Here is a 26,828-nt window from a genome sequence, read left to right as displayed (position 1 = left end):
CCCAAAAGCCTATGTATTAAAGGGTGGGTCACCTTTAGCAAACTACTGGGAAGAGGGGAACCTTTAAGAGGTGGGGCTTAATGGAAGGAGGTTACATCATTGGGATATGCTCTTGGAGGAGACATCAGGACTCAGATCCTGTTCCACCCTTGCCACCTCACTCCCCTCCATCCCAGCTTCCTGGCTACAATGAGGTAAGCAATTTTCTCTGCTACTTGCTCCCAATATGATGAACTCTATCACCACAGGCCCAAAAGCAGCAAGGCCAAGTGACTTTAGACTGAAATCTCTTAACATCATAAGCAAATAAACCTTTCCTTCTTTAAGCTGATTTATCTCAGGTGTTTTGTCACAGTGCTATAAATCCAATTAACACACAGATTAAGGATTAAAAAAAAAAATAGGGCAGAAACTTCCTGTAATCATGAAATAAAATGACTGGACACTCCTACCCAATCAGGCTGAGAGACAAGGAGGCTGGAAACCCAAACTTGTGACTCAACCCCAGGAGAGTCTGATTCAGCAGCCTCTATGTCTAGGGGGTCCTGCTTCCTGCTCACTCTTCTGCTCAAACCCAATCCCTAAATTCCCAAAGAGAGAGAAGCAGTCGAGGCCCGCTGCCACACGATGAGGGCAGAGAACCAGTATATCCTTGTGCCTGCCCCTGCTCTGAGGGCCTGGCAAGAGTGGCTTCCCTAAATCTTTACCTCCCAGGCTGCTCCATCTGTTGCCTGCTCTTTGCCAATCCCTTCCAGGTTCTGTTCGGATAAACAGAGACAGTTTGCAGCTAAGTGGTTCTGGGGGAGAGAACAGCACTCATGGCAGATGGTGGGGTGATGAGGATGCGAGCGCAGAGGCTCAGTGGTACCAGAAGGGCTGGGCCATACCTAAAGCTTCTGTGGAGCAAGAGGACTAGCCTGGGTTCCTGCCAGTCCTGGGGCAGGAAGCTCGAGGACTCCCCCACTCCTCACTGAGAGGCTGGCACTAGGCTGTCTGACTCTTTCTGGTCTGTAAATTATAGAACAACTATAGGCTAAATTTGAGGAATTTGGTTCCTAGTCATTAGTTTTACCCTTCATGTCAAAAATTAAAAGGGAAAAGTACTTCTAATGGACCTATTCACCTACACATCCCCACAGGCAACACTACAGATCAAAGTGTCTGGCAGGCTGTGTTCAGGTCCTCATTGATTACAACTCCCACAAAGTCTAGCACGGCTGATTTGCTCAAATGTTATTTATCGTTTAAAATGAAATTAATCACAAGGTGGAGGTGGAGGTAGAGCTCAATGGTGGAGCACTTGCCTAGCTCGCACCAGGTCCTAGGTTCAATCCCCGGTACTGAAGAAACAAACATAAATAAATAAATAAAATAAATCACTAAATTCATTTTTCAAATAAATAGGTATAGAAATTTCAGAAAAGAGGAAGGTAAAGAAATGATGACAGGGAGGTCATCTTGCCCTGCCTTTAATAAAACTAAAAGGGTTTTAGGTCCTCAGTGGAAAGATTATGTAATTTAAAAACAAGGCTAGCAGATGTTTGAGGATGGAGATGTCCCAGATCCAACTTCAGTCTAGAAAACCAGTCTGGCATCTGCTGCAGATCAACCAGTTAAATTTTCTGATTATGCTACCTACTGGCTATGTGACCTGAGGCAAGTTACTTCACCTCTCCGACCCTCAGTTTGCTTATTTGTGAAATGGGGATGATATAACCTACCATACCAGCTTGTCGTCCATCATGCCACAGGCACTCAATAGTTGTTTCCCAGGAGTTCTGCTTTCTCCACCAAACAATAAATGGCAGCATATTTCTCAAGTTTTGTCCTTCACTGCCTCTTTAATAAAGTTTTCTTTCTAGAAACTCATCCACCCACTGCCATAAATATCACCTCCAAAAGAACTCATAGTTGCCCATCTAACTCCAGATCTTAGCTTCTGAATTCCTTGTGGAGACCCTCTTTCAGAGTCCCCTGTTTTCAATGGGTCAAGTTCCTGGGCATCTGGATGAAAAACCCCAGCATTGCTTTTTTTTTTTTTTTTTTTTTGGTGGTGGTGCTGGGAATTGAACCCAGGGCCTTGTGCATGTGAGGCAAGCACTCTACTAACTGAGCTATATCCCCCGACTCCTGCTCTTCACATTCAACAAGGATCAGGCCTGTGTTCCCACCTCCACAATATCACTTGCACCTCCTCCTCACCTCTCTTTTATTCAGTTCAGGTTCTGCCACCACCCAAAAGCTAAAGCCTCACTGTCCACTCTGCCCCATTCCCTGCACACACCCTCCCTGCTCAAGCTGCCCTCCCAGTGTGGTCAGCTACCACCACATGCTACTGCTCCCTTGCAGCCTAACTCGACCTACAACACCTGCTACGACACCTCCCTTCACTCCCAAGGATTGGGCTCTGGGTCCTATCACTGCTTCTCCTCCAAGAGATCACCTGTCCAAGGAGGTGCCCAGCCTAACCACCCGCCTCCCAGGGTCAGGATATCCTCCCCAGGTCAGGTTGGCCCACACCCAGGCAGCTGCCATGATCTAGTTCTTCACCCTGTACCACCATGACACCCAGCACATGGCACTCAACCTCTGCTGAACAGATATGCCAGTCATCTGGTCAAGGTCACTGAACACTGTGAGTACTGAGTAGAAACAATTAATTAAAGTACACATCCTTTTTCCAAAAAGATGGTGTGGAAAATCACTCAGACATGGGCTGCTGAAGTACATATAATATATTTAAATGATATACCACCTCACTTGATTTAAGTACTAAAGGACAATAAAAATTTTTTGAAGAATACTCTTAGAAGATGTAAGAGTTTCAGAAGCAGTGAGTCCATGTTGGACCTAAGGGATAAATTGGGGTACAAAGTACAGCCACAGTCACCCCCGTTTACCCCAGTTAGGCCCACATCCACCAAAAGCAACATGACACCAGTGCTCTCTGCCTGAACATCCCCAAGCACAGGAACAGAGGTGTGTGGGAGTCAGCAGTACTTCCCAGGTGAGGACTCTCTCCTCCCTCCATAGTAGACCAGAGCCACTCCCCGCCACATTCCAAAACCAGAGGCCTCCACCTCCCTTCCTGCCCAAGGCTAGACCTCTAGTAATTGTCACCTCCAAGGCTATGACAGGAGAGGGATATGGAGAACCAAGGGCATGACTTGCCTAAGGCAGAACAGTAACTCTAGAGAAGAAATGCTACAATGCAGGCAGTCCCTCCCTGGCCAGCTGGAAGGCCTTGATAAGAATCCAAAGGGGCATTGTTTCCCCTCTGACTCTAGGACCTTAGTATCAGCATGTATAGCTTGGCAGGTTCTCAGAAAACCCTCTAGAGACTTCTTTCTGATCCAGCCTCTGCTTGTTCAGTTGCACTGCACAGGGCGCTTTACAGCAACTCCAACTAGGAGACAGCAATTTAAGCAAGGGAAGTTTCATACAAAGAACATGATAATTGAGTAACTGTGAACATGAAGTAAGAATCTAAAGGATGATCTGGGACAGATGAAAAGTGCCCCAAAAGGACAAATTTGAAAGGCGGGGGGGGGGGGGGGGGGTTGAAGGTACAGATACAGCCCACAGTCACCAGGAAAAGCAGAGGGACTACCACCTGGGGTGTGGGCAAGCAAGGCTGTGGGGTGGCAGAGCAGGTGTGTGGGAGCAGAGTACACACAGGCAACCTCGGGAGCTGCTGGAACTGGGAACTGAGGAGGTTCCCTCTGCAGGAGCTTGGCACACGAGCATACAGCAGGGCAGAGCAGCTCAGGGAATGCTCAGGAGAACAAGTAGATGGCCAGCACACAGGGGGCACCATGGGTGCTCATACATGGTGGCTGAGGACAGGGTGCAAGGAGCGGTGATCGGGGTTAGGCCCAGGCTGCTCCATCTCAGGTTCCAGTCTAACCACTGCTGCCAGAGAGACAAAGCAGAGCAGCACCATACTGGTGAAAGCTGTGTCCTGGAGGCACCAAGGTATGCAGGGACAGCAACAGGCTCTCTGGGAAGCCAGACTCACACCCTCACCACAGACACACAGACACTGGGCTCAGGAAGGACAAGTTCCTTCCTCCTATGAGGAAGAACCCTCCATTTATAGAAGGGCCCATATCCATTTTCAGAGAACAGGCAACAACAGGTGACTTTGGAGCAGAGAGGTAATAACTGAAAAACTGGCACAAGTTGTAGATATCTGTATCATCAATCAAAAGTCACCTCTAACCATAAACATTTTAAGTCTGAAGTTAAAGGGGAAAGCGTATAAAACATGCTTCCTGTACAAGAATGGGAAGAAGAGCAATAAATACACTACAGTCCTTTAGCTGACACCAGGAAACAAGGCAGGACTTGAATGGGGCTTGCAACAGGACAGATTCCAGAAATGCAGGGAATGATAGGGTTTTAGGATAGAAAGAGAGATATACTGATACTGAGTCTTAAAGGGGTTGAGCCATTGAGATGCAGAAAGCACAGTTGTAAATCTTGAGCAAGAGGCCCTTGGCTAATGCTCTTGTCAAATGAGGAGGGGGTGGGGACTGGCATAAAGTTGTGTGGCTCTACATCCAGTCTGGCCCCTGATACAGTCCTTCTATAAATATTGGACACCCCCAGCCCAAGGTATGGCTTCTCACACTTGATGTAGCCTGCCTACACTCTCTCTTGAGTGTATCTACTCTCTATGGGAACTTCTGTCATGGGGGGAGATGAAGAACTCCAAACTGGATGTCCACAATGATTACAAACATAGTGGGCTTTCAGATTCTCTGAGACTTCATTTCCAGAAGCAGATTCAGAGCACAGGTCAGGCTAGCCTCCTGTCATCAGATCCCCACATCACTGCCCACAGCACACAGGAATGTTTGGTCTGCCTGACCAACTGCTAATCCATGAGCCTGAGTTTTCCTGGTTTTCCCTATAACAAAAAGAAGTGACAAACTCACTCCCATGTATGTCTTCTTTCGTCATGTGAATTCTGCCTTTGGAAAAATTACAAAGGGAGCACAACCTGTTGAAGTCACGTAACATCTAATCAAGCAATTCCTTGCACCTTCACCCTTACTCCCCCACAATAAAAAAAGCCAGACTGGGGCTGGGCCTCAGTGGTAGCGCACTTGCCTGGCATGTGTGAGGCACTGGGATTCTCAGCACCGCGTGTAAACAGATAGATAGACACATACATAGATGTGGGGAGCTGCTCTGAATGATTCGCATCTTCTGTCTTGGAGTGGAGAGGCTTGTGACTTGGACATTGCCCCGGTCCCCTTGGGCTGAATTATACTCACATTTCCCTTGTAATTCCGCCCCTTCTTACCTTTTTTGGATGGAACTTTCTAAGAAAGGGTCCTCCCAATAAAAGCCCACTTTAGAACCGTGCTCCTCTCTCTCCCACTTGGGGAGCTTGAGGCCAAGTGGAGGAGCTGTCCTGAAGCTTGTTTAAAGGTCAAGTATGTGTCTGTGTTTTATCTGATGTTCCTGGAAATTCACAGGGACGACCTTAAGTTCAGCTACTCCCATGGGCCAGGAATGGCAGATAGATAGATAGACAGACAGACAGATATAGATAGATAGACAGACAGACAGATAGGGTCTATCAACAACTAAAAAAAAAAAAAAAAAAAAAAAAGCCAGACAGATTTACCCTCTCATTGTACCCGCAAGAGCATGGAGTCATTAACACTGATAGTGGACATTGTCTTTAAATCTTTACTGCATTAAAAATGAAAATTAAAAAAAAAACCCACCTCCCTGTTTTAATGCACACCATCTTTCCACAGACTTCCTTCCAGATTTTCCTACTCCACGTTCCCTTTGCCCATTTTTCTAGTTCCCATCTAGAGATGTTCCCATCTTATTTCATCTTCACAATGAGCTTAAAAAAAAAAAAAATAGGTGAAGCTGTTAATTTGAGGTCACAGAGCTAATCTGGGTGGAGCCAGAGTTTGGGCTTTGGACCCTGAGGAGTCCACCCTGAGTCTACCCTCATGCACTTCTTATCACCAGACTGTGGGGCTCAGAGAGGACTTCAAGAATCCCCAAGCAAAGCTGCGCTTCCTAAAACTAATTAAGGCCTGAGATCAGTAGCGTTTATTGGATACTGAGGAACATTTAAGCAATTCCAAGAAAGATCAGGGAATTTTGAAGATCTTTAAAACATCAAATTGAGAAAGGAATAATGTAGACAAAATGGCCACTTGGGTACCCTCCCTGAACTGAGGTGTCCAGAGGCACTGGTCTCATAATGCAGGCACCTTCCACACCTCAGGTAGAATCCTTGCAGATGTTTCGTGTTTCATGGTCACATTGGATTAGTGAGTTATTTACCTATAGTAAAGAACGGGAGATTGGCAGGGGCTTAAACTAGCCTAGTCATAAACACGTCCAGGCAGAGTCTTGTGTCTAAGTTGTTTACACAGAGAGGAAACTGCCTCCTCTCCCCTCTAGCACAACATCCTGAGGAAGAGATCCCTACAGCCTGCTAAAGGACAGACCCCTGCTTTCCTGCTCCGAGAGAACAGTCAGCCACCTTGGAACAAAAGAGGTGACTGACCATAAACTGTGCTAACCACAAACTGCACCACCTCACTCTCTTATTCGTCCTTCCAACAACATTCACATGCATTCCACACGTGGATCATATCCCAATTTCATTACCAGAAAAAAAGTCATAAAAATTTCGTTTCCAAGGCCAAAGAGAACACCTGCTCCAACCAATTCACTCACAGATGAGGAGAACCTGCAGTGAGAATTATTATTAATGCAAAATCTTTTTCCACAACCTACAGCTTCAATTCTGGGTTATCAACATAAAAAAAAAAAAAAAAATTAAGACGCCCATTGGCCCTACACTCCCATTTCTCCCAACCTGGACTGCACTCACTTTTATTACTTCCTCCTCCTTGCTATTACAACACCTCACCCATGTTTATCTGACCTATCACTATGTGATAACATGTCAGGCATACCACAGAAAGCCTGGCTCTGTCTTTAGAGCAGACTGCCACTCAAGACAATAAATGAGGACAAGAAAGACAAAGAAAGGGCAGAGGCAGTAAAGACAGTAGGACCTAAAGAAAAATCTTTATTCTTTATAATCTTTTTGATTGAGAATATTTAATACTGCAGTAAATAACCAGTCTTAGATAATTTCACACACAGATCCTAGTATCCAGCGTACCTCTCCCCATATAAAGCAACCCTCCCTGGCCCAGTCTATCTGCCAGTCCTAGCCACACCTGTCCACAAGGTCATAAGACTTTTCCAATTCTCAAGCTTTCTCAACACCTCACCCATCAGGACTGTGTAAAGGTATCATGTAAAGTTAGCAGTACATCACCTAAAACCACCTCTCAGGAAACAGTCACATACAATTAAATTAATCTATAAACAAATATAGGCCCAAGGGATGGGGGAAGGAAAGGAGAGGCAATTAAAAATTAATAAATATGCACATGCATAAATTGCAGTACTGGATTAGAAACAGATCCCATTATATAAACTGAGTTGTCAAGCTGAACTTATGTAATTGCTTCTGGAAATAAGTAGGCCATCAAGCCCAGTCTGGCAACCTTGGTGTGCAGGGGTATGGGGGTTGGGGAGGTAATGCAGCATCTGCTAGGTGGGCTACTCATACCTACAGACACATATACAGAACAGCTGGGGAAATCAATTAAGAAAGAATATTTTCAAATGGGCAACATAAAAGTAACTTATTTTATCTAGTAAAACTCAATTAATGACCAATTAACAAAATTAAAATTTTGACTCCCCTCAAACTCTTTAATTTTCAAAACGACATCCTCCAACATGTAGTTCTATAGGCTGTGACAACTGATCACAAACATAAGTAAAAAATTCAGATTCTAAAAGAATCACTTTACTGTTAAGTACCTGGACAACCAAATTCAACCTGCCATTTTCCATGACATAAAGAACCATCCATGTCACTTCTCACAGGTACTATATGGACAAATTCAAAATAACCAGTCCTTCCCAATTCTATGCAATTATATTTGGTAATTCTTATCCCATGACATACAGAGCTTGACAGCATCTCCATAATTTTCCTGAAATTAAAATGTTTATATTTGTATCTCTTCCAAAATAAAAATACAAGCTCTAAAAATAAGGAAAGCATTGTGTGAACACTCTCTAACTAGGGATTGCATAAAACATATTAAAAAATTGCCTTCTTTTGTAACTTCAATAAACATTTAAATTTACACCAATGACATTCATTGTGTTTATTTTAGGTAACTTAATAAATTGCCTTGGGAGGTCTCAATTTCTTGGCTCTTAAGAGGAAGGTTTTCAGTCACATATTTTCTTAAAAGAGAACATGCCCTTGGTAGTGAAGGGAATACCAAGGAGCATAAGGGACACAGTCTCAAACTCTAGGACTCCTTGACTTACCCACGTGGAGTCTCTTAGAGGAGCAGCCTTGAGATAGCTGCCTGACTCACTCTTCTAAAAACTGGCATGAAAAATCTCACAGCAAAGGCTGCGGTTGTGGTTCAGTGGTAGAGCACATGCTCAGCATGTGCAAGGTCCCAGTTTCAATCCCTAGCAACACACATACACACAAACCCATACAGAACATTCTGTGAAACTGGCCTGTGCAGAGATTTTTAAATAATGTATTAAAAAGGGCGAATTGACAGGAAGGTTGGCCAAGGACCTAACACCTTGGGGGAGGGAAATAATACAAGAAATGGGACAATCCTTATAACAAGGCAAATCAACAACTGCACACCTAGTCCCTACCTTGGTCACTAAGGATTCCTCTATGTGCCCAGAAGTGTGCCAAAGGCCAACTGGATATATTCTGTGAAGCTATCCTCCTCTTACAGATAAGCAAACTGGCTCCCAAGATGTCAAACTTGTCTGAGGTTCCCAGAGAGCACAGAGGGTCAAGAACTGGGAACCTATGCCCCAACACCAAATCAGAGCTGCGAGGTCAGACATCCCCATCCTCACTGAGGACTCTCACAAAGACCTGACCCCAGATCCAAGCATGACAACCTCAAAATCCCCTTCTGGCAGCCTTCTGAGCACAAGAACCCCTTAAAAACAACTTCTATACTTCCCACCCATGCCTTTGCTCAGACTGGCTTCTCTCAGCTTAAAAATGCCCTTTCTCTTGCTGCTTTATTCTACTCTTTTTTTTTTTTAATTAAATTTTTTTTAATATTTATTTTTTAGTTTTTGGCGGACACAACATCTTTGTTTGTATGTGGTACTGAGGATCGAACCCAGGCCACCCACATGCCAGGCGAGCGCGCTACCACTTGAGCCACATTCTACTCTTATCTTCAAGACTCGGGTTCAAATTTGCCTCCTATTCTGTGAGCACTGGGGTAGGGTTCTGGATTTAACCTCTCCTCCTGGCATTCAGGATCTCCCCAAACCGGAGCCCCGCTAAAAGAGTACCACCATCTGGAAACCACCCTCCACACCAGCAATGCCTCCCAACCAGGATGGTTCCAAGAGACCTGAGATCCAGCCCTGAACCCCAAGGGAGGCGGAACTACACAGCCCACCCTCAAGTGCCATAAATGACTGACAAGAAATGCACCCAACCACCATGCGCCCCGGCACCACTTCACACACATATAGTGTCCCCTTCTCTAGGATCAGAAATCATTCTTGTTCCAGAAGACCACCTTCCTAGTGACTTGTGACCCTGGGTGGCAAAAACAATTCAAAAGGCTCTTCTCCCAGCTCCCTTTGCTGATTCCTTCCCTGCCCCTTCTCCATTTCTCAAATGTTGGCTAAATTGTAACTAGTTACTGGTAGAGGCTTGAGCACTGTGGTTTCTAACTCAATTTTTAAAATATTAAAATAAATCATGTGAGTTTAGAAAACAAAGCCTCCAAACAAATGACCTTCTGGCCTTTCATCCAAATATCCTATTAAAGGAAGAGGTTGAGGAATCATCCAATCATTCAACCAAGACTTATGGCTACTTATTTAAAGAAGATGAAATAGTAACACAGCTTTCTCCCACCACTTGCCAAGAAAAACACGTGTTGCCAAAATAAAAGAGATCATGTTGTTTGCTCAATATATGGGCACACTGCTGAGCAGCTAGGAAAGTGGGCCTCTTTTGCCAAGCAATTTAAATCACCTCAGTTTTAAGTACATCTATGAATGTCACGGTCACATACTGTACACTACCATACATGTGGAACCACCAGGACCACAGCAATCCATCCTTGTGCCTAGAGCTTCCCTCGGGGCATTCCCTCTGCTGGATCCCCACAGCTTCCGGCTGCCTCTACACTAACAGTAGCCTCCCCACTGTGGACCTCCACACCCTTCAGTATGGTCATGAGTGGGGGAGGGATGAAAAAAGAAAATCATCCAGCTGAAAGAACCGCTGGCCACCTAAGGCTTTATTATACACTTCTCTGTGTCATACTTGTTTGGAAACTTCAATTATAAAGAGTTTTGTTTTGTTTTTTAAACAGGATCCATCAAACCTTGAGGAACAAAAACTCGAAAGAGAAACATTCAGTTAAAAATAGGGCTATCCATAGATATTTTAAGTTCATTTGAAGGAAATAATTTCTATGTGAGGAAGGGAAAGAAGAAAAGTAAAATGACTGCATCTCACTTAAAAGAATAATAGCTACAAAAGTTCCTCATAAATGAGTTTCAAATTCAGCTATAAAATAAGAAGTGTAAAAAATACACCTCATTAGGGCTGGGGTTGTGGCTTAGTGGTAGAATGCTAGCCTAGCACGTGCGAGGCCCTGGGTTCTATCCTCAGCACCACATTAAAAAAATTAACAAAATAAAGGTATTGTCTCCAACTACAACTAAAAAATAAATATATATATAAAAAAAATATCTCATTAGTTCAGTATCTATGAGGAACTGGTTCTAGGACCCTGAAGACAGCAAAACCCTCTGATGCTCAAGTCTTTAAGATGGCACAGTATTTGGATATAATTTATATGTACATCCTCCAGTATACTTTAAATCATCTCTAGATTATTTATTTATACTACCTAATACAAAGTCAACACTACGAAAGCAATTTTTTTTTTCTTTCCACATTATTTTACTGGTGCATTATGCTTGAAAACTAATGACGGGGTTTGTTGTCACAAATCATACATGCACACAATATAACAACATAATTTGGCCAATATCACTCCCCAGGCACTTTCCCCTTTCTTGGTCCCTTTCCTCTACTGATCTCCCTTTGATGTTTACAAGATCCTCCCCACCCCACCCCCACCTTTCTTTTCCTTTTTCCTCTCTAAATTTTGCATAAGAGAAAAAACATGACCCTTGACCTCTGAGTCTGGCTTATTTCACTTAACAAAATAGTCTCTAATTCTATCCATTTTCCTACAAATGAAATAATTTCATTTTTCTTTATGGCTAAATAAAACTTTATGTATATATATTACACACACACACCATATTTTCCAAAAGCAACTGTATTTTTATACTGTATTTTTTACCTTGCATTATTTGTTGTTGTTTTCTGAATGTTTTTGGCCTACAGTTAGTTGAACCCTTGGTTGTGGAACTCATGGATACAGAGGACCAGGTACATTTAGATAGGATGACATTTGTAACAAATCCACTCTGACCCTTTCTGTGTTAGACAAATATATTTGATTTTGAGAATACCACCAGGCTTCCTACTGAACACCTAGGGCTAGACCTGAAGGGTTTGTTTAAACACACACACACACACTCTGTATCACTCCCTGATCAGGACTCAAAAAAGCAACACTTTAGAGAAGCATTTGAATGTTGAGTGCTTTTCAAAGAAAATAAATGATAAAAATTGTGAAGCAAAAATTATATAAGCTGTGGCAAATTTATGGTTCATAGAAATACCTTACTAGAGTGTTAACACCTTCATATTCACAATTTCAATGGATTTACACTTAAAATAAACCCAGAAAGGTGGCTGTGCAGGTTTTATCCTATTTTGCAAGGGAGTGGGAAACAGAAGCTAAGTGAGTTGCCATGGTTACAGTGATACTTGATGTCAGCTCTGGAACCTAACCCTCCTTCTGCAAGATCTCCACATCACCAGTCACCCCCACTGACAACTTCTGCTGTGCCCCTAGGTTCTTGAACCACTAGCAATCTCCACTTCTCCACTGAAAAGTTCTCTCTCCAGGTGCTGCAATTACTCACTCTTGTCATGCCCCTTGTCCTGCCTTGACCCCTTTTTAATTCCCCTCACATCTAGCATCTTCACAATCCTTGCACTCTCCTGGATTCCCAGGGCACCCAACACCTTTGGCCACCACTTCTACCCTCCCATTTGGGGCAAACCCTATCACCTCCTGATTCTCTTCCCTCTTGGCAGCCTTAATTCCTGGCCTCAACCCCCCAAAATGGACCAAGTCCATTACTGGGTCTTCCCTCATCCCACACTCCTGTCCTTTGCACCCTTAGACACTACCACAGACTCTAATATTCCGTATGCTAAATGACATCCCAATGGCCCATGTCTGTAGCTCACCTCCTCCTCCACATCTTCTTTAATTGGTTTCTAAATCTTATCCCACCCATCCATGAGTCATTTCATCTCTCACCTCTTTCAAACACACATGGTCTTTAATCCTGTACCACCTCTGCTCTGTTTTTGAACTGAGTTTTTCCCCTACTAAAGCTAATGAGGTGGCCTAATTCAATAAATTCCAACAAGCACCCACTTAAACCAAGCAATGTCTAAAACAAAACAACAAAAACTAAAGGAATAAGGGTAAGGCTGTGTTAAGTGGGGTGATCAGAGAGAAAAGGGTGAAGAATAACTGCAGCCGGAGGTAGCAGGCGGCACCAAGGCCACAGGCAGGAAAGCTAGTGTGTGGAGGGGTGAAGGGAGGTGAGAGACGAGGATATCCACATCCCAATAGGTGACATGAGAATTTGGGGTTTATTCTGGGGAAGAGAGGGACTCACTGGAGTCTGAATCAGAGAAGTGAACTCAAGGTAATTCCAGTTTCTTCCCAAGAACAAATTGAGGGCAGGGGAAATAGGAAGCAGACAGCCCCACCAGGCTGTCTATATAATGACCCAGGCTCCTGATCAGTCCAGTCTCCCATCCACCTCTCTGGCTCAAGTTCATCCTCTTCAATGCAAGTCTGACCATGACATGTCACCACACCCTGTGCACCCAAGAACTTTCAATGGCTCCCCACTGCCTCTGAAACTATCAAGTACCACACCTCTGCATAGTCATTGAGGCTGTGCTGCAGGCTGTTACCTGCTCCAAAGCACCCTGCACTCCAAACTCACAGGATACCTTGCTGCTTCCCCTGACATGGCTCTATGAGCCTTCGCAGTATCCTGTTCTCTCAGGCTGCAATCGGATGGCCACCTCTGCCTTCCTTTCTCTGCTCCTGAAAAGTTATGTGTTCATTCTTCAAGGCTAAGTCCAAGTGCCCCTTCCTCAGGGAGCCTTTCTTGACTGCCCAACACATACTTTGTTTCTGCCTCTTCAGAAGCATTCTCACCAATTCCTTTTCAGCGTCTACCAGACAGCCAACTTCAGTAGGCCAAGACCCAGAACCATGCCTAACCCACCAGTAAACACACCCAGGACAGAGCACAGTGCTAGGTGTTCTATCAATGGACACTAGCTACTGAACACAGCCCACTTCACCAGCCATCATCTGAGCTCTTAACTAGAGGAGGAGGATTTCAGAATAGGCATTCCCTCTCAGTTCCTGCAATCTGGAGGCTCCCTAAAGAGAGACTCAGGGGACTGGGTTCCCAGCACTACTAAGAAGAGGGAGAGCTACAAGCAAGAGTTAGAATATGAATGGGCCTGAACCTAGGCATTCTGATATACCTGCCCCATCTGCCAGGCATCTCTTAGGCAAGCCATCACACTGTCAAATAAGCCTAAAGTGCCAGCAGTGTGTTTTTTCTGAGGTCATTCTAGAAGTATACATGTGCAGAGAAGAACACTTACAGGGTCCAAATCAAGTTGTTAATAGTTAGTGTTAAGACACATTGGGATTCATGTTAATTTCCTTCACCTTATCTTGAATGTTGTTTCTAAATAAATATAAGAAAAACTTTTGGAAAGAATGTTAAAATACCACCCAAGTTACAATTGAAGGAGGAGTCCAAAATTAAGAAGTATCAAATAAACCCACTGGGGACATGAGACCATTGAATATATAAAACCACTTATAGAGTTAAGATTACAAAAGTCGAAAACATTTTAAATGGCTTGTCTGAAGCATGCAATTAAAACAATTGGCCCTGTGCTTTCACTTCTGAAATAATTACTTCACAAAACATAATGCAGCAGTAAATGTTCTGAGCATCTTGGGCACTTACTGATGACTTTCATCTAAACACTTCCACACACTTCAAGATCAAATGCAAACCAGCTCTCACTACTGCACCCTTCTGCACGCTAGCTCATAACACAGCTAGCAGATCAAGAGCTATGTATGGGACATTTCAATAAGGGGGAAAATCCACTGAAAGTAATAGGAGACAAATAATACATTTTTTTAAGCTAAATGCCACATCAACAAAGTATTGAAACAAACAAATTTAGTTTCCTAACTTTCAAAAACAGACCTATATTAAAAAAAAAAAAAGACCTGACTTTTATAATGAAATGGATTGTATAAACAGAGAAGACATAGTTGCTTTAGTTATCTTTTTAATGAAATAAAAAATTGCCTATCAGCCACAGTGCTAGGTATTTTAGGTATATCATTCACATAAACTTTCCCAGCATATCTATGAGATATTTCACAACAAGAAAACTGGCTCAGAGTCAAGTAACTTGTCCATAGTTACATAGTAAGTGGCAAAACAGAACTCAAATCCCGGCCTGTTTCACAAAAGACTACACACTCTGTACATTCTGAGATTCCACTTATGTGGAGTTCGAGAATAGGTAAAACCAATCTATGATGATATAATCACATCTATGATGATGTAAGAATAACTGTTCCCTCTAGGGAGTACGTTCTGACTAGAAAGGAACACCAGAACCTTCTATAGTAGAAGAAATGTTTATTTCTGGATCTGGGAGGTAGAAACACACACATAAGCTCACACTTTGGGTACTTCACACACTTCATGTTATACCTCAAGTTAAAAAAAAAAAAAAAATCATCCAATTGACTTCAAGTTTAGGCTTATAACCATTAAACCACCACACCACCACTGATAGAACCTAACCACCCACACTCCAGAGTTGATTACCTTGGATGATACCTTTAAAAAAAACATTCCAGTAAGCAATGAACCTTCTAGTCACATTACACTGAACACATCTGAGCAATAAACTTGGTTTAAAATGCTGCAGAATGAAAAGTGGAAAGTATCGGTTTCCTGGCTACTGGGAATTTCCCCTCTGTAGCCACATGAGAATTTTTTTTAAATAATATAAACCCTGCAACAAGGGAATATTTACAGAGGCACAGAAAATAACCTGTAACAAAGTTCTTCAATTTAACTATGGAAATGCTGAAAGTTTAAATTACACAAATATTTCTAGATGTTATAACTTTATCAACAATGCTGACTCTCACAAAGGTTGGATTTTGTTACAATGATTAAATCAAACCAAGACAAAGCTGCTGAGCAAAGGACATAAAACTCACAATAGGAGCAATTTAAGTAGTGTAAAAAACTCAACTCAAGAGTTGTAAGGAATAGAAAACTCAGTACAAATAACTTGTTCTAGCAGTAGAGACTGGGCCACTATGTGTGCCACTGCCGCCACCCCCCACACACAAAAAAAATTCTCCATCAAGTAATAAGTTCTTTTCACTGAAGCTTTGTTAGACTTGGCAAAGCCTCATCACCAGTGGGTGATGATGAAATCATTACATCAATTCTCTCAAAGCCTTACCCCACACATGTACACACCTCTTATCCGAACAGTAATTGCCTCTCCAGAGAGAGGAATATATTCATCCTACAATTTGGAGACAAATTTGGCAAGTGCCTACTAACAGTTATCCCACCTTGAGGCAGTGGCGGGAGAACAACTGGACCCACACCTGTTGGGGGCATGCATTCTTCTTCTTCTTCATATGTTGTAGATGGACACAATATCTTTATTTTATTTATTTATTTTTATGTGGTGCTGAGGATCGAACCCAGTGCCTCATGTGTGCGAGGCAAGCACTCTACCACTGAGTCAAAATCCCAGCCCCTAATGGATGCTTTTGATTATGCAGCCAGCAAATATTTACCATAGACTAGTTTAATTCACATTTCAGCTTTCTGGGCACACCAAAAAATATCAGGCAACTGATCAAAATGACTTTAGTTTCCCCTAAGCATTTATACATAAGACCAAAAGGCCTTTATGAGAATCTTTCAGTATTGGTAATTTATATATCCTATTAGATTTGCTGCAGTAGATTATATATTATCCCAGTTGCAGGATCTCAGTATTTATAAAAGCAACCATTTAGCTGGGCACAGTGACAAACTCCTGTAATCCCAGAGACTCAGGAGGCTTAGGCAGGAGGATCACAAGTTTGAGGACAGCCTGAGCAAAATAATGAGAATGTGTCTCAAAAAATAAAAAGGGATGGGGGGTGGGCACAATGGCACATGCTTGTAATCCCAGCAGCTCCGGAGGCTGAGGCAGGAGGATGGCAAGTTCAAAGCCAGCCTCAGCAATGGCAAGGTGCTAAGCAACTCAGTGAGACCCTATCTCTAAATCAAATACAAAATAGGGCTAGGGATGTGGCTCAGTGGTCGAGAGCTCCTGAGTTTAATCCATGGCATACACATCCCCCAACAAAAAGGATTGGGAGGATAAAGCACCCCTGAATTCAACCCCCAGTACTGGGAAAAAAAATATCCGTTTGCATTCAGTAATTTTTAAAGTCTTTAACAAACTAATAAAACTATCAAAAAAACAACAACACTAAATAAAAAATTTTAAAATGTTAATATATTAAAAGAACTCTAAATAAGGGTTGTGGCTCAGTGGTAGCACGCTTGCCTAGCATGCATGAGGCACTGGGTTCGATTCTCAGCGCCACATACAAATAAATTAAATAAATAAATAAAGGTTCATCAACAACTAAAAAATATTTCCAAAAAAAAGAAGAAGTTAGAAAGAATTAATAGACTGACTTAGTGGGGCTGGGACTGTGGCTCAGTGGCAGTGACTTGCCTTGCATGTGTGAAGCACTGGGTTCAATCCTCAGCACCGCATAAAAAATGAATGAATAAATAAATAAATAAAGGTGCTGTGTTCATCTACAATTTAAAAAAAAAGTTGGTTTTTTGGTTTGTTTGTTTTTTAAAAAGACTGACCTGGTGGTCAAGAAAGCAATATTTCAGGGATGGTCAGCATTCTTAAATTAGGTTTTCCAAAAAACTCAACATTATTAGAAATCATTAAAAGCTAATGTTTTCAGAAAGAAGGATTCACCTTTTCTCTTAATCCCTCCATCAGCTGAAAAAGCCTCACACATCTCTATCTAGAACATCTTTGCCTTATACCAACAATGCATCATGTAAACTAAAATGATTAATGTTCTTGGATCTTCCTGCTTTTTAAAGTAACTTTTTTTTTTAAAAAAAATCACATTTGAACAAGAGTACAGTGTAAAGTCAATCATGAATTACCAGTTCCACTTTCCTATTTTTAGCATAATGGTAATATAGAAGTTTTAGAGAAATCTAAATCATGATTTTTTTAAAACAAGGAAATCTTCCTAACCACATAAGCCATCTATTTACCCAGCCCTCCTTCATAAGTCACCCCCCAAAAAATCAATTCAAGTAAGTTATGCTTATTTTCCTCAAAAGACTACCATATTCCTTGGATTTTAAAAACCTTCTTAATGCATTTGCCAAATTTGGCTGATTTCATCCTCAGACAAATCTAACTGTTCCCACAGTTTGGGGTAAAAGGAAGTTGATGCCAGGAGGAAATTCTATATTAATTGCACCAGGACCCCTCATTAAAGCCTCCATAACTTCAACAAGCCAGTGACAGGAGTAGAAATCATCCTACATGTCTTCAAACAGAGCCTCTTAGGGCAGACACTACCATCCCCAAAACCAGATATGGGAAATAAGGCTCTGATGAAAAACAATTCACCCTATGTCACTGAACCCTCTGTAGCAAAACCAAGACTAGTGAAAAGAGAGGGTGGGAACTCAAATTTAACGGAGAATTAGGGCTTTGATCATACATACACCATCTGCATACATACAAACATACATACAGAAAACTAAATTAAGAGAAGTGAGTTCCTCTGCAGAGAGGGTCCCAAGGAAAAAAAGCAATATTCCACACTGAAAAAGAGTTTCCAACAGAAGGTCTTATGATAAACACGTTTGTGAAGGCTGGGCAGGGCGGAAAAGGGTTACTCAAATTACTCCAGCAGAGTTCTTAACAGGGCTCCTTCACCTCTCTGGTCTTACAATCTAATCTGGTTTAAGAGCACACGGGCTCTCTCTTCTCCCAAATTCCATCAGGCTTAATAACCTCTATTCAAAAGAAGCAGAAGTAGGCACTAGGGCAGAGGGAAGTGACCTACCCTCCCTCCAGGTCAGCTGTCAGATCTACAGGGCGCGACCGTGAGACAGCACAAGAGACCCCCCCACACACACTCGATCAGGATCCTCACCTTCCCACTCCCAGTCCTGGCCCAGTCCTGGCCCAGTCGCCACCTCGTTAACCATCCCATCACCTCCCGAGGCACAAATAATTACACTGGAAGAATTTGTTATAACAAGTAGGAGCCCATATTCAACAACTGGCTTCGCAACTTGACAGACGAGGCTCTAAAAAGGGAGGGGCAGGAGAATAATTGTTCTAAACAACGTCTACGAAGTCGGGGAGGTTGAGGCGGCCATGGAGGGAGGGGAGCCAAGACAAACGATCCCTACGTTTTAGGGAGGAGAAAGCCTTCCCACCAACAACCGAGGTTATAAATGTATGTAATTTTTTTTAAAGACGACCTTTCACGCTATGACACTTGTGGGGTATTTCTTATCTGTTCCTCCACTTGATGGGTAAAGAGGGGGTTCAGCGGCTCCCCAACCCAGAATGTAAAAACCATGGCCTGGAAAGTAACAAGGTGACTCAGTTTTATTAACTCCAGAAGGGTCCACCTGCCATCCCGCAGCCGCCAGACCAGCACGACAGCCCAAGGCCCGCACGCCCACCTTCCCGGCGAGGTGTTTTTCAGAGAGCGGCTTTGCGCGCTCCCTGGCCTGCCAGCTACCCTCACCCTCGCGGTGTCTCGGACCAGCAGCCTGGTTAATCATTCAACGCGGGCAGCGTGGAAATATTTTTAGAGGTCAAAGCGAAAGGTTCTCCCTAAGTTTCGCAGAAACCAGTCTATGGGGAACCGGAGGTGGCAGCGCAAGAGGTTGGGGGTGGGGAGCGGGTGCCGGCGGCTCCCTGGCTCACAAAACACCTGATCTCCCCATGCGGCACTGGAGACCAGCGCAGTGCGAGGGTGGGGTGCGGGGGTGCCAGAGAGAAATCGCACACGGCTCCCCTCCCCCAAATACCCAGATACCCCAGAAGAGGACGCCCCGACCCAGAAGCCCCTTCCCAAATCCTGCAGCCCTGGGCGCCGGATCCCCCGGAAGTTAGGGTGCAGAGAGGAGGGGGAATGTCCCTGGGCCCCAGGGGGTGGGTGTGGAATGGAGCAAGAGGCTCCAAAGACGCGCAACTGGGGGTTTCGTTATCCTCTTCATCTAGGGTTCGGAAGATGCAGAAACCACAGGGGAAGGCAAGAAGCGTAAATGCGGCAGAAGCCACCTAGGAACGGTTTCCTCCGCCGGGGCGCCGGTGTGGAGCCGGAACTGGAGAGGAGGTGGGAGGAAAGAGGGGGTCCAGTCAGGGGGCCCCGGAGCAGGGAGTTGGGAGGGGGCGGACAGAGTGGGCCCCGGTAGGCAGCGGGGGAGGGAAGAGCGAGAAGAAAAGAGGTGGGGGTGACCACCCGCTAGGGCCCTACCTTGTCCAGGAGCAGCTCCAGCTCGGCGGGGCGGGAGATCTCGGCCTCATCCACGTCCCAGCCGCTCCGCGCGGCTCAGCCCGGCGACCGCCGCCGCTCACGCTCCATGCGCGGCGCCCGGGACGGGCGGCCCGGCGGAGTCTGCGGCGTGAACAGTTCCGGCTCGCCTCCAGCACTTGTTGCCGCCGCTGCCGCTACGCCTCTCTCAAGGCTCCGGCTCCCGGCGCCGCGGCTGACTCCCGGCGCCTGCCCTGGGCCCGCCCCCGACCGACGCGCCAATCAGGCTCGGCGCCGCCCCTCGCGTCACCGCCCAACACCGGAGTCCGCCCCGCGCCCCAAGTTTTGGGAAGGCCGGTCTCCTGCCGGCCAGCTACTTGGCTCCCAGGACCCGCCCAGGCTCGTGCTTCCCGTGGCTTCCGGGGACCCAACGAACTCCACGTCCACACCTAGCAAGCAAGGGGTTACACTGGAGAAAAGGGACCCCCTAGGAAATAAACCCTTCTCGAAAAATAGGGCAGCTTGAAACTTTAAAAAATCACTTTTAATTCTGGTCTAACTTAAATGTCTTCAGTTGGCCCCTCTTTTCAGTCCGCTCGATGCAAGGAAAGAAAGCGCCACACTTGATGAGGACCCCAGTGAGCTTTCCTGGCCAGGGCTAGTGTGTGACTGGGCCTAGAGTGAATCCCAGCCGCCCCTCAGGTGCAGGGGTGGGTTAGAAATCGTTCGGCAGTGGGAGATGGGGGGGGGGGGGCGGGTACAGGGACAAAGTGGAACCTGACCTTTGTTTCATGCCCACTCAGTACCTGCAGCCACCTCTTGGATGCCCGAGGTCTAGGGTGGTGCCCACTGAGCACTGCCACAAGATCCTCGGGTTTTTGAAGCTGCCCAAGACCTTTGGGGAGTCTTGTTCCTCCTAGCAGTGAAGTGCAGAGGATTTCCTCGAGGTCCCCCTCGTGTCTCAGGAAGCCGGAAATGCAAGGTGCCTGGCGCGGGGCTGCTAACCCGACGCCGCAGTCCAAAATGCAGGTACCTAGGCATAGCCAAATAGCTGAACGCTGACCCCTCGCGACATTGCTCGGCTAGGCAAGCTGGATGGAGGCTAGGCGTCAACCACACCCACCAGCCAGACCTCTCTGAGCACCGAAGCGTGCTCCTAACCCAGCGCCCCTGCTGTCTCGCCAGAGCACTGCATGCCACTAGGAGTCCGCCGGCTGACACCACTTTAGGACCCCAGGTAAACCTGGCGCGACCGGATGGAGAAGTTGCGCGGGTTCGAAAGGTCCAGCCTAGCCGGTAAGACCCTCCCAAGGTGCACCTGCAAGCGCTGCCTCACCTTGTCCTTACTCCCCTGGGCTGAAAATGATCCCCTCTGGGTAATCGTTCTGAGGAATTAACTATTTGCAATTATTATTATTTTTTTCTCAGAAAGCTGTCAAGAGGTGAAGTTAGCCAAAGGGAGGGAATTGCTAATGTAAGAAATTTCGGGTACCTTCAAATTCAGCTCAATCCATCATCACCATCAGCACTTAAAGAGCACATTGTCGCTGGATGCACAGAACCACGTGGGTACGACCCTCTAGAAATAAGGACTGTGAGTCAGTGGATCTGGAAGGGCTATGAATTGCAGTCTCAAGATCTTCCTGCTTTTATGTTGATCACATGATTTTACTAAGACTATGACGTGAAATCCAAGAAACAAGTTGTATTTTGTGCATTCATAGGAGAGACATTTGGATTGATGCACATGGACCATTAACCATAGTTACTGGAGTTTGGGATTGGGGCGGGTAAGAAAGGGAGGTAAATTTAAAAGGGCATACAAAGCTTGAATGTTGTTTTTCCAGTTTTATTTATTCCCATAATTTATAAAACTAACAAAACTTTTAAAGAAACAAATTAGAAGAAATCTACAGAAACTGTACATTAATAGATAAATCAATTCGTGTAAAAATAAATAATCTTAAGTCATGTCCCTTGGTTTAAATAAAGATGTTTGTAGGCTCTGTTTTGATCTTTAAATGTTGTAAGGGGGCAAAGCTGATATTTGAAGAAGATCCTTCTAAGCTATCAAAATGATATTTTGTTACTGTGTGAGTTTCTTCTTTTAAAATTCATTCCCAGTAGCCACAGACATGCTTTCAAGGACTGCCAGCCAAGCAGTTTTTAGTAAAGGAACTGCTACAATGTCAGCTGGCAACCAACAAGAAAATTAAGCTTGTGTCCTTCACAGCTGCCAAAGGCTGCCCAGGCCCTGAAATTTTAAAATAAGGGCATTCTCTCCAAGTTGCCATTAATTAGTCCAACTTGGAGTGTATTAGCAACAGTCGTTCTGCGACTTGGGGGAAAAATTCAATGTAGAATTCATACCCACTTATCTATAGTCCCTACTCTTAGTTAAGGACTGGGTTCATCATCAGTAGGTAGAGGTTTTATTCATTTATTCAACAAATATGTGCTAACTACTTATGAGGTGCAGAGCAGAGGGCTAGGCATTGGAGTAGTGAACATGGCAGACATACCGTTCCCTCTTGGAGCTCACAGTCTAGCTGGAGAAAGGGGTTTAACAATTGAATACACTTAAAAAATTGCAATTATGATATGAACCAAAGTGAATGTAAGGTGGTGGGACCATTTGGGAAGTCCAAGAGAAGTTCCTGGCTGATACAAGCTATCAAGGGTAAAGGTGGAGATGTAGGCAGGGTCAGAACATACAATACCTAGTATAGCGTGTTACAGAGTTTGGACCTTATCTGAAGAGCCATCTGAAGCTAGAGTTGTATGCTCAAATTTGCACCTTGGGGCCAGGCATGGTGGCACATGTCTGTAATCCCAGCAACTCAGGACTCTGAGGCAGGAAGATGCCAAGTTTGAAGTCAGCCTCAGCTACTTAGCAAGGCCCTAAGCAACTTAATAAGATCCTGTCTCAAAAAAGACTGGAGATATGGCCCTGGGTTCAATTACCAATCCCCCCCCCCAAAAAAAATGCACCTTGGTTAAGATCACTCTGACTGCAATGTGAAGAAGGAAGTGGGGAGGGGTGGGACTGAAGGACGGTTAGGAAGGTGTTTGTCTAGAAAAAAATGGTACAGTCAATGAAAAGTAGATACCAACAAGACTTGGGTCATCATTCAGATAAGGAGGAATCAAGGAAAACTCCCAGATTTCTACTGATTCAATCAGGTGGATGATGGTGCCATTTTCTGATATAGGGAACCCAGGAGAAAAGGGTAGAATAAATGCTAACAACGTTCAAACAATAAATAGTTTGGGATGCCTGTGAGATGTCCAAGTAGAGATGTTGAATAGGTAGTTGGTTATATTCTGGTGCTTTGGGCAGAGGCTTGGCTGGTGTAACTGGTGTAGTTGTGATGGTGAAGCTACAGGAGTGGGGAGGTCTCATGGGAGAGAGGACAGTAGACCAGAAGGTGGCCTAGGACTGATCCTTGATGCATCCTTATCTCAGATCTGAACAGAAGCAAACTGTCTGGCAGAAGAAATTGAAGAGCAAGCAACTAGAGAGGCAGGAAGAAAGCTAAGAGCTTGAGGAGATGGGGGTAGCAGAGCCTAAAGGAGCCAAAGTGCTGTGAGAAAGAGGCAAGATTCAGCAGCCCTCAAGATATGAGACCAGTATGAAATAAAGACTGAATAACATCCACTTGATTTGGTGACCTTGGTGTCACAGACTTTTAAAGCAGGACTGGTGGAGTGAAGGCATAGGGCAAAGATTGGAATGGACTGAAGAAATGAAGAAAGGCACCGAGTGAAGGCAACTTTTGTAAGGTTTGCCTGTGCAACTCCAGGAAGAGAACTAGCTAGAGAGGGATGTTATGTCAGCAATGGATTTGCTCATTCTGGTTTATATATTTTTATATTTTTAGGATAGTATAATTTGAGTGTATTTAAACATAGATTGGGAGGATCCCATAGAGAGAGGAAGACAAAGGTACAGCAGGGAGAGGACATGAGTTTCCTATATCCAAGGGGGAACGGAATCAGAGTGAGTGGAAAGGCTGATCTCATGCAAGCGATCAACTTTACCTTTGTAACAGAAGGAAGAAGATTGCAGGAGGCTGCACCAGGGAGGTTTGGTATGGATAACTAAACCTTTTCACCTGAAGACTTCCTAATCTGTGACATAAGGAAGATTGTGATGACCAGAGAAACAGCCAGATAGCAAGACTGCATTACGTTCCACCTGAGGTTGCTGGCTTTCCTCTGTGGTTTCTTCCAACAGCTCAGTCGTCCACTCTGGCACAGGCCCAGGTGAGGGAATTGCTAGGGAAGAAGAGCAAAGAAATTGAGAACATTGGCCAGTGAGATCGACATGCTGCATGATCAGAGAGAAAGGACAGATGTCAATGGGCTGGAGAGCTCAAAGGGATCACATGAGAAAGAGAAGAGATTGGTCAGAGATGTGGATGCTTAATGTGGGCTCAGAGGGTGTGGGCTCAGAGGGTGACCTGTAGGGTCATGGCAAATCCAGCATGTGATAGGGGAAAAGTAGAGGAGAAAGTCGTTGAAGAATATTAGATCAAGGAGTTAAGAGGCAGCGTACTGGATGGGTCATCTGTATGAGTGAAGTTGTCCAGGATGTGGGCGGGCACTGGGGATGTGGTATGAAGGCCAGGAGTTAGAGCAAGGAAGAGGGAGTAAACAGGAGATCAGAAGATGGAAAGAACCAGGAAAGGAAGAGGGAATATGACTGAGGTGACAGTCTCCTCAAAGGAGCAAGACTGTTTGCAAGAGGTGGAGGAGTGGCAATTGGTAGAGGATCCACCCTCACCTCTGGACCCTGGGGGACACAGTGAGTGAAAGTCGACAGGTTCAACTCCCAGTGCTGCAAGGGAAGAAAAGAAAGTGAGTTAAATTTTGAGCAGAGGTGGATGAAGGATGGATGGATGGATAAACTGTCGGATGCACAGATTGATGAAACCAACATTGATTCAGCTTGCATGTTGAAGTCTATAGTTCCAAAAGACCATGTTGAAAGATTTGGGGGCAGTGGGTGAGTAGAAGGGATAACTCAGGTGCCAGGAAAAGCAGAATATTATGGCATGATGGAGGGAGAGAGGATCCATAAGCGAAGACGAGGAAGACTAGAGTGAGAGGCACAGTGGATTCTGCCTTAGTTGTCTCTTTATGAAGCCTAACTCATGTAGCTCTTCAGCCAGGGCCACATTCCCTCACTTTCTTTTCCTTCCCAAGATTTCCATCACAGCAAGCATGTGAAAGCCTCTCACCCTTCTCCCCACTTCTCTACTAGGGGTGCTGTTGTTACCAAACAAGCTCCTGTAGGCCCTGGGTGTGAGTCCGGAATCCCAGGCTTGTCCTACCTCTATAGGCCACCTCCCTTCTTCAGACAGCTTGTTGATCTCTTAGTCTCATTTCATTGTCTGTAAAATGGGGTTGCTAAAACTCACCTACCCCTTAGGGTTATCTCAAGGAATCGAGGAGTTAAGTACTTTCTACAGTGTGAAAAAAAGTCAGTGTGAATCACAAAAGCTAGTGATTTCCATGTAAAGAACCCCAATGTGGCCCCAGATACACCCGCATCTCTCCCAGTAGCCCTCCAAAGGAGACTGTGAGTCTTTGCTCCAGAGGAAGTTGTAATTTTTCCCCAGAGACAGGACAAACACATCCAAAACAATTAGCGAGGAATGCACAGCTGTGTCTGATTAAGTGCTAAATTGTAAGGTAAAGACAATAAGAGCTCCAAGAGCAGAAAAGGGAACAATGAACTAAATTTGAAAAATTCTGGAAGACTTCCTGGAGAAGGTGGGGTAGAGAGCACCCAGATTGCTCACTTATCCTAAGAACATTTGCAAACTTGCCCATTTCTTTGAGACTGCAAACACTGTTGATCTGACATTGCAACATCAGTCTACAAAGAAGTCGGGTCGTAGGTCATAGATGGCTCTCCCGACATGCCTGCATCTCAGCCTATTCTTGCTCCTGGAGCCCTGTCCCTTCTCAGTCATACTCATGTGCTCCTCCCAGGGGGACCTACAGCCTGGGCTACACAATGAGTCCAGGTGCTTTTCCCTGGGCCTCTCATCTTTGGATTTCCCATGACACCCTTTTTTTGTGTGTGTGGTGAGGAAATTGAGGCTGATCTTTACGAAATTTCCCATGCCCTCTGTTTGGTTTTAATATCCACCTGGTATTTTTTGCCAAGCCAGACAGCAAGCTCTTGAGCAAGCAGACTTGGGTGCCCCACCTTCTTATCTTTCAAGCTCTGTGGTTTGCTTTACTGCACCTGGCCAGCCTAGGGCACCTGTATGCCCACACAGCCAAAGCCTAGGTCATACCTTCCTTCTTTGTTCTTTACTGCCTCTGACTTGCTAGCTAGGAGCCCTACAGAGCTGCCACCCTGGACCCAGAGTTCAAGCATCTTGAAGCCAAGAGCTGGTTTCCACCACCTTGGTTCTAATGGAATTAGTTCCTATAACCCATAACCCTGTGGCCTGGTTGATGCCTCAGCCCTGTATCTCTCCCTCCTTTCCCCACAGGCCCATTAAAACTCTCAGTATACCTATGGGCCAGGCACACATAGATAGCATCAGCAACAGAAATTCCCAAACCACATACATTCTGTGAACTTAGATTATTCTAGAAGGATAGCAGTATTTTGCTAGTCTGTTAATCAGTCCCAGATGGGACTATGAAAACAATCATTGGTCAATGAATAAAAAATTAATTATCGATGGGAAGTATAGGATCTTGGCACTGAGATTCTTAAGAATTCAAATTCAAATCTCTTGAAACTGGCAAATAAGGAAAAGGCCCCAAAAGTAGCTTCTCTAAGGCCAAATACCGATACTGGAGATAGTATCTTGAATGTTAAACAATTAAGTCACAGGTTAAAAACCACCTGGC

At 44.7% G+C, this 26,828-nt stretch overlaps 1 protein-coding gene and 1 long non-coding RNA gene across 2 annotated transcripts in view; one reads left to right on the top strand and one right to left on the bottom strand.

Annotated features, from left to right (window-relative positions):
• Positions 1-20,174, bottom strand: part of B3gnt2 (UDP-GlcNAc:betaGal beta-1,3-N-acetylglucosaminyltransferase 2) — a 29,408-nt gene extending 9,234 nt beyond the window's left edge. Inside the window, exon 1 of the mRNA XM_027934323.2 lies at positions 19,953-20,174. The gene's annotated coding sequence lies outside the window, so the exon portion shown is untranslated. The remainder of the gene's footprint in view (positions 1-19,952) is intronic.
• Positions 20,175-20,734: 560 nt separating this feature from the next.
• LOC114091979 (uncharacterized) lies at positions 20,735-22,000 on the top strand. The gene is made up of 3 exons (XR_003582604.3): positions 20,735-20,978; positions 21,135-21,245; positions 21,378-22,000. It is a non-coding gene; the product is annotated as an uncharacterized lncRNA (long non-coding RNA).
• The last annotated feature ends 4,828 nt before the right edge of the window (positions 22,001-26,828 follow it).

This window comes from Marmota flaviventris, chromosome 14, assembly GCF_047511675.1.
Source record: "Marmota flaviventris isolate mMarFla1 chromosome 14, mMarFla1.hap1, whole genome shotgun sequence".
NCBI classification, from domain to species: Eukaryota; Metazoa; Chordata; class Mammalia; order Rodentia; family Sciuridae; genus Marmota; species Marmota flaviventris.
The sequence above is the reverse complement of the archived record's forward strand: the minus strand, read 5'-3'. Positions and strand labels throughout refer to the sequence as shown.